Genomic DNA, 11,553 nt, shown 5'->3' with positions numbered 1-11,553 from the left:
TTTGATCCAACATGGCTTCTCTTATGTTTTTAGGTTCTTAGATCTGATGAAGTGAGCTCTGATTTACGAGATATTATGCTGGAATAAATTCCAGAATGGCTTTATTTTGCTGTTAGGGACTCAGTTCAGTTCGTTTATTGTAATTAGCCATTGGCTGTTACAAGTCTGCAAGAATCTCAAGGAAAAGCAAAGTGAACTAGAAGTTAATGAACATACAAAGTATCATGTAAACCAAAGCGTATAACAACAAATGCAATACGATAGCAATAGAGATATACACATTACAAATCATCCCTTCACATTGCCACCTTGCCACGTATTTTCTTTGCTGCAAGGGCAAAGATTGAAACTTTCTGGGAGATGTAGGCATCAATGTCAGATAAAAGAAATACTATTTGTTCCTCTGAATAAGTACTTAGGCCTGACAATTCCATCTAAGCATTTGGCCCTTGGACTAGAATAAAGCGGACGAAAAAGTAAATAGTGAAGTAAGTCCTCAATTTCATGAGAACTGCAAATGCATAAATGTTGGGCCACTGGAGTTTGATTAAAATGACCTTCCACGACTGCTGTTGGCATTGACTGCAATCAAAAGGAGGTAAAGTTTGCTCTAAGACAGGGGCGGCCAACAGTAGCTCTCCAGATGTTTTTGCCTACAACTCCCATCAGCCCCAGCCAGCATGGCCAATGGCTGGGGCTGATGGGAGTTGTAGGCAAAAAACATCTGGCGAGCTACCGTTGGCCACCCCTGCTCTAAGAACATGATTAGAACTGTTAACTAAGTATGGAGATCTTGAGTGGTCCAGTTTAATTAATTTGTACCATGGTGCTGTTTTCAATTTTAATATTGAAGTGTGATCTAGTCAAGCATAGGGACTCACACAACTACTAGGGTTGCCAGCTCTGAGTTGGGAAATACATGGAGATTTTGGGGGTGGAGCCTGAGGAGGGTTAGGGGTTTGGGAAGGGGAGGGACTCCAACAGGATATAATAACAGAGTCCATCTTCCAAATCAGCCATTTTCTCCAGATGAACAGATTCCTGTCACCTGGAGATCAGTTGTAATCCCAGGAGATCTCCAGCCATCACCTGGAGGCTAACCAACAACATAAACCCAAAGATTACTGTGACCAAAATTACTAAAATACATACACCTGTATCATGTATTTTACCTGGAGGTTGTCACCTGGAGGCTGCAACCCCACAGAACTACCCCATATGGAATTATGTATAAAAGATAGTCCTAATTTGTCTGTCTGTTTTCTATGAGATTCTGGCCATCCTTAAAGAACTCTAGTAACAATTATTGAAACAATGCATGTTAAATATTTAGAATGCAATGTGTAATGTCTTGGGTGTCCAAGTAAGACTATATGTATCCTTAGCAAAAGCAGAACAAAGACATTCGTTGTCCAAGGCATATACAGTTGTCTAACCACAGTACAATTTAGATTGTACCCCAAAGGAAGGAATGGGTGGAATATAAATAAATAATAATTTTTAAACCTAGGCTATAGATAGTTTCAGGGCATTCTTTTGACTTATATATGAACCAGAGCATTTGGACAGGGTGACTTCTCTGTACAGCAGCTGAGTGCTTAATGAGGTTGCCACCTGTACAGGGTATGGTGCCTATGTCATCAACAGCTGCATAGCAGGCCAAAATTCATTGGGTTCAGCTGCTTTTTGCACAGAGAGGTCTGTTGAATGTCTTCCTTGTGTACCATTGGTAAAGGCAGAAAAGTCCAAACAGGAAACAAAAAAAGAGGGCAGCGTACTTTGGTAGATCAGTATGAAGTTAACCACAGGGGTCAGAGTTAGGATCAGCACTAGGCTTCTTGTTTGTTTGTCTTATTATTGCAAACCCTTAACAATTGAAAAGGGGCTCAAAAAGAGCTATTGCATAGGCACAAATTGTGGCACCAACACGTGCAATCATATGCAGCATCAACCTAAGCAGATCTGCTCAGAATCCTATTCAAGTCTTCTCGATGAGTCTTACTCCCAGGGAAGTGTTCTTAGGATTGCACAGATGGGTGGGCACCAGTTTACGTGCCATTTGCCTTGGGATTGGGGAAAGCAAAGAACACTCTGGCTTCTGTCACTAGGCAGAAGAATGAGGAGAAATAGGAGAAACACCATGGTAAGAGGAAGACCAGTTTGACCTTGGCCAAACATGTTCATATTTAGATGTTTGCCCTGCTGCTTGACCCAGTGAGTTAAAACATCTTATGACCTCATTCTTGGCCTCTCTTCCATATTAACCTCACAAAAACCTTGTGAGATAGGTTGGGCTGAGAGAGTGACTGACTCAAGGTCACCCAGCAAGCTTCCACTGTAGAGTGGAGACTCGCACCTGGATCTCCGAGATCATAGGCTAACACTGTAACCACTATCTCACCCTGGCTGTCTCACTGTAGCTGCTGTCTCTTTTTGCTTATACTTTATAGTGTGTTGAAGGTGGTCTTTCTTTCACCAAATTTAATTTAATTTAATTTTTCGATCTATACCCTGCCCTATCCCGCAAGCGGGCTCTGGGCAGCTTACAACATTAAAACCTTACAGAAACATTAAACAAACCACATCCAGACTAGACAATATCATGATTACAGAATTATCAAAGTAGTATTCAACATAACTTAAGCACCTAGATGGTAAGGTGCTAATAAGGTGCTGGGGGAAGCAATGACTTCAGGGGACACCCGCTGGATCTATTAAAAGCCTGGCGGAAGAGCTCTGTCTTGCAGGCCCTGTGAAACTTGGATAAGTCCTGCAGGGCCTGTATCTCCAGCGGGAGCTCATTCTACCATGTGGGGGCCCAGCCCAAAAAGGCCCTGGACCTTGTTGAAGCCAGTTGAGCGTCCTTAGGACCAGGGATCACAAAAAGATGTTGTGCAGCTGACCTCAGAGCCCGGGGAGAGGCTCATATGTGGAGAGGTGGTCCCGAAGATATGCAGGCCCCAGGCCTTAAAGGTAAGGACCAACATCTTAAAAGGATCTGGTACTCCAGGGGTAGCCAGTGGAGTTCGCGCAGCACCAAAATAAAATAGAAAGGTTGGGTTATGGGACTTAACGATCTCTGGAATAATACTCTTTATTATTAGAAAGGAAGTGGAAATGCCAGCTAAACCATTCACACACAGGAACACCACTAAGCATCCCCAAAGCTCCAATCAAACTTCTTTACTGCTTTGGCTTCATTTCTAATTTCAAACTATAAGAAAGCTTAAGAGAAAAATAAACACTAAGTATGCCAGCTATAGAGCTGAAATATATCATTTCTTAAAAAAAAAAAGAATTTAAAAATTTGCATCCCAAACTACTTAATTCCAAAGTATATACATAGTGCTAAATCACATTAACTATATACATTTCCTGCCAATACTTGTCAAGCAGTCTTCCAAATGTGCCCCATTTCCTTAAACACTGCTGCAGTTATGCGGAGGATCAGAAGTGTGGATGATAAATTTCTGTCCATCGTCCAGAGTAACAAGCACTTCCTGCCCAATGGCAAGATTCACCCTGACAGACCTTTCAGAAACTTTGTCTTCTAAAACAACCTGTATGATCTGCAAAATGAAACACTCACAGACACAAACATGCCATTGTCATTAACATCACTGTGGCAAATAAGAATTCCTGGGCCTCCTCTATCCACATGTAATTTTTATTTTCATTCTGTTTTAGGTTTCTGTTTCTCCAGATGAGATAAAATGAAAGGGGCCTAAAGAAAAGCAATCCAAAGGAGGTGGATAAATTTCAAAAGAAGTGAGGGTATTTCTGTCTCACTCAGCTTCTGGTTTTCTTTGGAGTCGATCTACAAGCACTGGAACTGGTTTGACAACAGTTGTTTCACACATTTGCCCTCCCTGTCCATTTTTATAGTTGTGGAGTCAGTTTATTTCCTTCCACATATGCCTTAAGTAATGAGGATTTTCAAGGGAGGGTGCTGTGAACCGTCATCATCCGTGGCACCACAGCAACCCCCTTCTTTTTTATATTTTGCGCATGCTTATATTGATATTGTGGCTGCCTTTTTAAAAAACCACACAAAATGTTGATGGGTGTTTTTACACTGGCAGTTTGCGACTTTCTATCACCGCATTGGAAATTCACCTTTTAAATTCCCTAACGTTCTCACAACTGTTTTGCATCGTTGCTGCCTGAAGCATCTACATTTGTTTCAGTGAGATGAGTTTTGGAGCTGCTACTGCAACATTTTTCTCCACACTAGTTTTGATCTGTTCTTTTCTCTACAGGCCAGGCATTTCAAACTTGTATTGTAGAAGTTTTCTTGCGTTTTAAAAGACTCCTCCAAAAGCCACCACAAGGTGCAGTAATTTGCATGAGAACTGATAGCACTTGAAATTTTTACATATCATTGCTTGCCTCATCTAGTAATTTAAATTTGTATTGTTTTTGCAGTGTTGACAGGATTTCCAAGCAATCATATACATTTGGGGGTGTGGTGAAAGGGCAATAGGTTTGTGGATGTGCCCATGGTTTGGTGGGGCTTCCTGGAAGGGTACGGATAAGGAAACTGGCTGTTGAATGTGACCAATGCCATAGAGTTCAACCTCCAAAGCAGCCATTTTCTCCTAGGGCTGCTAAGCTTCTGTCAGGAGCGGAAGATCCCCTGGTTTGGGGGGCACCAACCCACCAGCATAGAACACGGTGCTGGGGGGATCCCTGCCCCTGAAGAGCCCCATCATCACGTAATGTTCCTGCATGAACATAATGTCTGGAAGTGATATTATCATGCAGGGAATGTTGCACAGGGACGCTCTAGGATTTGCGGTAAAATGCCATGGTACCATAGAGATTTGCAGTGAATCCTAGAGTGTCCCTGGCATGACATGCCCTGCACAAAGATGTCATTTCTGGGTGATGTCACCACACCGCTTGCGCAAGAGGAATCCCCTGCCACAGCAGCAGAGGGACTTGGCAATCCTATTTTCTCCAGATGAACTAATCTGTGCACTCTGGTGATGAACTGTAATTCTGGGAGATCTTTAAATCCCACCTGGAGATTGACAACCCTATTGCTCATGCTATCAGATGCCCCAACATACCAGTTTACAGGAATGTTTCTTTTCTAGTTCTTGCTCCCATGAAGAAAATCTTTTGAATTTGAGTAACAGTGTCCAGCAACATCTTGATTCCTCTGCAAAATAATACCAGTTTGGAAACAGTTTTTATTGATTTATGTGAAGATGTATTTAGAATTACTAGAAAAGATTTCAGATTTTCACGGCTGGTAACATCATTAGGGTTTGTAGAATCTTTCGGGCTCAAGTGCAGTGTTCTACTGGAGAAAGTTTTTCTTCCAGACGTTTCGTTCTCGGCTGCGGAGAACATCCTCAGTGGCGTTGCAGCTGGAGCAGGCGCTCTGACCTTCTTGGCTGCTGTGCATTGAGTGAGGCCAGGGCTGCTGGAGAGCTGCTATTTCTAGGCTGGAGGGGGTGTGGTGAAAGGGCAATAGGTTGGTGGATGTGCCCATTGTTTGGTGGGGCTTCCTGGAAGGGTACGGATAAGGAAACTGGCTGTTGAATGTGACCATTGTTCTGTGTTAATTGCTGGGAGGGTTGGAAGGGGTGTGAAGATAAGGAAGATGGTTGTTGACTGTGCTGATTGTTCTGTGGAATGTGCTGGTTGTTCTGTGAATTTCTGCAATTTATAGTCTGTAGAGTGTTTTGCAGAGCTGGATACCAAGATTGGTGGATGGAAATGCCTTCTTCCTTGTAAATCTCAATAGCTTCTCTGTTCAGGCGGAAGAACGCTGAAGGCGCCTGAACAGAGAAGCTATTGAGATTTACAAACACCAGCACAACTTTAACAAAAAGGAAGAAGGCATTTCCATCCACCAATCTTGGTATCCAGCTCTGCAAAGCACCCTACAGACTATAAATTGCAGAAATTCACAGAACAACCAGCACATTCCACAGAACAATCAGCACAGTCAACAACCATCTTCCTTATCTTCACACCCCTTCCTTCCCTCCCAGCAATTAACACAGAACAATGGTCACATTCAACAGCCAGTTTCCTTATCACTACCCTTCCAGGAAGCCCCACCAAACAATGGGCACATCCACAAACCTATTGCCCTTTCACCACACCCCCTCCAGCCTAGAAATAGCAGCTCTCCAGCAGCCCTGGCCTCACTCAATGCACAGCAGCCAAGAAGGTCAGAGCGCCTGCTCCAGCTGCAACGCCACTGAGGATGTTCTCCGCAACCGAGAACGAAACGTTTGGAAGAAAAACTTTCTCCAGTAGAACACGGCACTTGTGCCCGAAAGATTCTACAAACCCTAATTACTAGAAAGCTTATTACTAGAAGGCTCAGCACAGTAGAAAAGGATAATGTCACCATGTGAGAAGCAATGTCAATAAAGTTCACCTGGTGAGCAATATATTAAGTACTGATTTGAACCTGGGTCTCCCCCTCTAAATCCGTATACCACACACTGCCTGTAAAGAGAAAATTGGAGCCATCAGATTATATATATTTAATTTGCTATGAAAGAGTGACCCAAAAAATCATAAAGCAGTTTAAATTAAAGCACATATTGGTTTTCCCCAAGTGGTCTTTGTGTTCTCTTTGAGCAATCAGATTTGATGTATAGAATCCATTATATGGATTTGCATTCCGTTAAATTTAGGGAATTATCTGTGCTCCCAAGAATTCAAAACTTTTACTATGTTTTCTCTGTTTGAAGTTTGCTTTTGTAGAACTGTGACTTTCAAGAAGTATATGATGCAAAAGTGCTGAATAAGAACTGATCAGAAAATTAAACATACAGTCACCCTGGCCTAAGCAGCGACTTACGTTTCCCTACTCACTATAATTTCTAATAGTTCAACAGAATCAGCTTTTTAGGCACTTTGATTGGCTCTTCTTATGTTATATCATACTGTAACCTGATGTTATTTAATTTTTATTATGCTTTAGACTGCTTCTTCCTTTATCAGCTGTATATATCTTGCTTCGTTATACTTTTGTTTATCTATACAACATGAAAGGTTGGAACTTCCAAATTCTTTTATGAATAACAAATCTGCTTTGGTCCCTTGAACAGAGAATCACTGCTGATAAATTTATGACAAGATAGATACCGAGCCTGTCAGCTCCAGCTCCACCTCCTCCCTTCTGTGATTTTCTCATAAATATCTCTGAAATGATTTCCTTCCAATAAGCATCTGAAGAAATGAGGTCTGGCTTATGAAAGCTCATGCTGGAATAAATGTTGTTAACAGGGCTTTTTTTTTTTTTTAGCAGAAACACACAGGAACGCAGTTCTGACTGGCTTGGCATCAGGGGGTATGGCCTAATAGGCAAATGAGTTCTTGCTGGCCTTTTTCTACAGAAAAGCCCTGTGTGAAACAATGGTGATGTCAGGAGTGTGGCCTAATATGCAGATGAAGCCCTGGTTGTTAGAGTTTAAGGTGCCACTGGACTTCTGTTTTATTTGACTTTATCTTTACCAACTGTTTACTTTGAAATGAACAATCAAGTTATCTTTCAGTCTCCTTTCATACAACTATCATTCTTCCCACATTTTCTTCTCTTATTGTTTGCATCCTTCTTGTTCTACAGAGAAAATAGTGAAAGAAAGCTTTGAGCCTTTGGGTTGCTTGGAGGATATCCCATGCTTTCACAGGGATGATCACATCAGAAAGTACCATGCTAGCAAATAAATAGCGACTTATATCCTTAGGAGTCCTAGAAGCTGACTTTCCATGGTAACATTGATGGTTGTACAGTACAATCCTAATAACACTTTCCAGGGAGTAAGTTCCATTGAATAGGTCCTACTGTCCACTGAACAGAAAGAAATCTAATGTATTGTGAATTGTCACCATAGCTGCAGCAGTTTTTATTTCCGAGTCCTATTTCATTCAGCCTAGAGAGAAATGGTACTTTTGGTTTGAATGCATTTCCAGATCAGCCCCAATTCTCTCAAAATATTGCTATTGCTTTCAAAGGGAAAGGAACCTCTACAACTGATGCAGTGTGCATGAATTCGAACTTCAGAATGTATATCCCTGCAAAAGGTTGCATGAAGAATCCACTCTGGGTCCCACAAATGTGACTGACCAGAAGGACTGAAGTATAATATTGATCCTGCCGATAAATAAGCAAAGACATATGTCGTCATTCAGACTTGGGCATTCAGGATTTAAATTTATACTTAGAGAATTTCTGGCAAGGGTACTGCTGATTTCCTTATAGGACGATCACAACCAGGAGAAAAATGCATTTAAAAACCCATTTCCAGTAGGTTGCATTTCACTGACCCATCACATTATGGATTCAACAGTTAAAATATGGATTCATGCCATAAAATTGCTTTATCCAACTGCTATTTCCTTCCATAGCCATTGCTCTGATAATTTCTGGTATTCTCAGAACTGCAGACCTGTCTACTGTAGCAGAACAACAAAGGTGACTTTTAAACAGTTGTATTTCAGTAAATATTTCTCAACGGGCTAACTATTACCTCTTAATGTTAAAACAAACAGTTACCTAGGGTGCATACATAAGGTAGCCAGTCACCCAGCAAGAGAGGAGGATCCTCCAACACCACCTTGCTGGCAGGAGAAGACTATATAAAAGCCATCAGGCTGACAGTATGATGTCACTTCTGGGAAAAACCAGGTCATGATATCAACCTTATCCAGGAACTGCCGGAACTCCTAGAGAGGCATGACATCATGCCGTTGCAAATGGCTGCCTTCCAGATCTGACAGCCCTATTCATACATGTTGTCTACTCTTCTAAAATGTATTGGGGTTATGGTTAAAATGCTGAAAATGAACGGAAAAGTCCACAATCATGCAGAAGCAAACTCTCTACAGAATTAACAGTTTTATTTCCAGGCTTTGCTGTTTTTGTGTGGAACCTTGCTGCTCTGGAAATCAAAAAATATCAGAGTTCAGGGAGGCCAAGGCCAGCTACTTCCCACTTTGTTTGCTGAGTCTGTGGACAAGGAAGAGTTCACCCAGTCCTCCGCCCTTCAGAGAGCAAACCTCTGGGAGCCTAAACCACCTGCTGTTTGGGCCTGTGTCAACTTTAGAAAGTGTGACAGGGTTAAAAACCATCCTCCAAAACCTATCTTTGGAGTCAGAGTTGCCTCAACAACTTCTTCATGATGACTGACAGAATATTTTGATTGCTGGCGGGTGTATCCAGGGTTGTCCTGGAAACAGTGACATTTTCCTTGGCTACACACACTGTTCTTCTGCAGACCACCATAGCTACCCTTTGAATAGGGCTGCCAATCCCCAGGTGGGGGCAGGGGATCCCCTGGTTTGGAGACCCTCCTCCTGCTTCAGGGTCGTCAGAAAGCGGGGGGAGGGGAGGGAAATGTCTGCTGGAAACTCTATGGAGATTTATTCCCATAGAAAATAATGGAGAATTGATCTGTGGGTATCTGGGGCTCTGGGGGGGCTGTTTTTTGGGATAGAGGCACCAAATTTTCAGTATAGCATCTAGTACCTCTCCCCAAAATACCCTCCAAGTTTCAAAAAGATTGGACCAGCGGGTCCAATTCTATGAGTCCCAAAAGAAGGTGCCCCTATCCTTTATTATTTCCTATGGAAGGAAGGCATTGAAAAGGTATGCTGTCCCTTTAAATGTGATGGCCAGAACTCCCTTGGAATTCATTTATGCTTGTCACACCCTTGCTCCTGGCTCCGCCCCTAATGTCTCCTGGCTCCACCCCCAAAGTCTCCTGGCTCCACCCTCAAAGTCCCCAGATATTTCTTGAATTGGACTTGGCAACCCTACCTGTGAAACACACTGGACCTGCTGCTGTTCCCAAACTGCAGTGCAGTTCCAGAAGTCAGGGCACCCATTCAGGCTGCCTTAGGGCTTGACTGAATCTCCTACTCTTTCTTTGCAGCATTTCATAATCTATTCATAGGGTATGTTTTTCATGATTGGAAAAGATAACTGTCGAATAAAAGACACTTACATAAGGGTATTTTAAAGACTTCAGCGCTTTTGGTAGGAAACAAAACCACATCTGTGTCATCTGTAGAAATATCCTAAGAACTTGAACAAGCAATTCTAGAAGGCTGCAAATACCAGAGATTCTAATAATTACTTCTTGAAGCAGCAAGAATTTTTTAAAAGTTGTTAACTAAGGCTGTTTTTTTTTACAACATCTGAAAAAGGTCCCAACTGTCTAAAGAGGCCTTTGCAACTAGTGACATAACACAGTAAACAAAGCTTATCATCTATATATTATTGCTAGATACATTCTTGATAACCCCTGTTTTTGAAGTTTTAAGGAAGCAGTAAAAACACAAGCCTAATTTATATGACCAATCGGCTGTGTTTGGCTTGGTGGATCACAAATAGAGAGGCTTGAACACAACTGCGGCATTCCTTTATGATCCATTTTTAACTTTTACAAACAGTTTTGTGAGAAATTTGACAGACAAGAATTTAAAAACTGCGATAAAATACAGAGGATTAGCAAGAGGTTCTCAGAACCCAGCTGAATCTTTTGCTGCAACAGCTGCTATAGCAACACACATCAACAGTGCTCTTCCTCAATAGGCTGGCTGGCACAGCATGTTAGCTCTAGGACTGTCACTCTGCCTATTACCACCCCTGTCATAACGACCAATCAAACAGCATGCAAAGCTTCAGGGAGTAGATGCTCCTAGAAACAGGAAAACAGCAGGGGGTGCCTTCCATCTGCTCAGTGCAACAAACGCAATCATCAGCTTGAAACTTGCCATATAAGGAAATACAATGCTAGCAAATATTAATCCTGACTGAGCTTGGAATTATTCTAGTATTTAACAGGACAAGGCTTTGAGAGGCAACAAACTAATGGAAGACCTGGCATCCAAATGAGACCTCTGGAAATCCATGGGGGAAGCATGGGCAGAAATCAGGCTCAAAGAAAGTGTACCCCTTGAACCAAAGCATCCTTTCACAATCCTTTTGGAAGTGAAGAGGAAACCAATTAAAGGATCCTAGAGGGCGGGATGGGGGAGGAAGAAATGAGGCTCAGAGGATGAATGGAGTGTATTTTTCAGCTGAGATGCTATAGGCCCACCCCCATCTCCACATGGCTTTGTGGCTAAAGGAGTTGAACAAGCTCACCTGTCCTGTTCTAATCCTCAGGCTATTGTGGGGCTTGTGCTACACAAAAGGGTAGTAAAAAGCTGTCTGCTTGTTTTTCTTTTAGCTAGCCAGACCTAGCCAGACTCAAGTAAGGCTGTGTCTTGAGGAGGGAAGCATCCCAGGTGGCTTTGACAGTGCTCCCGAGCCCCAGAGCATCCTTCACTACCAGCTGAAGCACATGCACCAGAGCAGAACCACTTTGTAGCCCAGTGGCAGGGCTGTCCCATCCTGGGGTCTGGGCCATGCCCCAGCAGTCCTGCTGGCTGCTCCAGAGATCTGTCATGAAGTGCACGGTTCTGCCTTGCATTCTGTTGAGCTGAGCCTTGACCCTTGCCACTGTAGCCAGCAAAAGGCTAGGTCCTCCACAAGGGAGAAGGGTTGGCCATCTACAGCAAACATCTCGCTGACAA

This window comes from Heteronotia binoei, chromosome 3, assembly GCF_032191835.1.
Source record: "Heteronotia binoei isolate CCM8104 ecotype False Entrance Well chromosome 3, APGP_CSIRO_Hbin_v1, whole genome shotgun sequence".
NCBI lineage: Eukaryota > Metazoa > Chordata > Lepidosauria > Squamata > Gekkonidae > Heteronotia > Heteronotia binoei.
Note: the sequence above shows the minus strand (reverse complement) of the source record.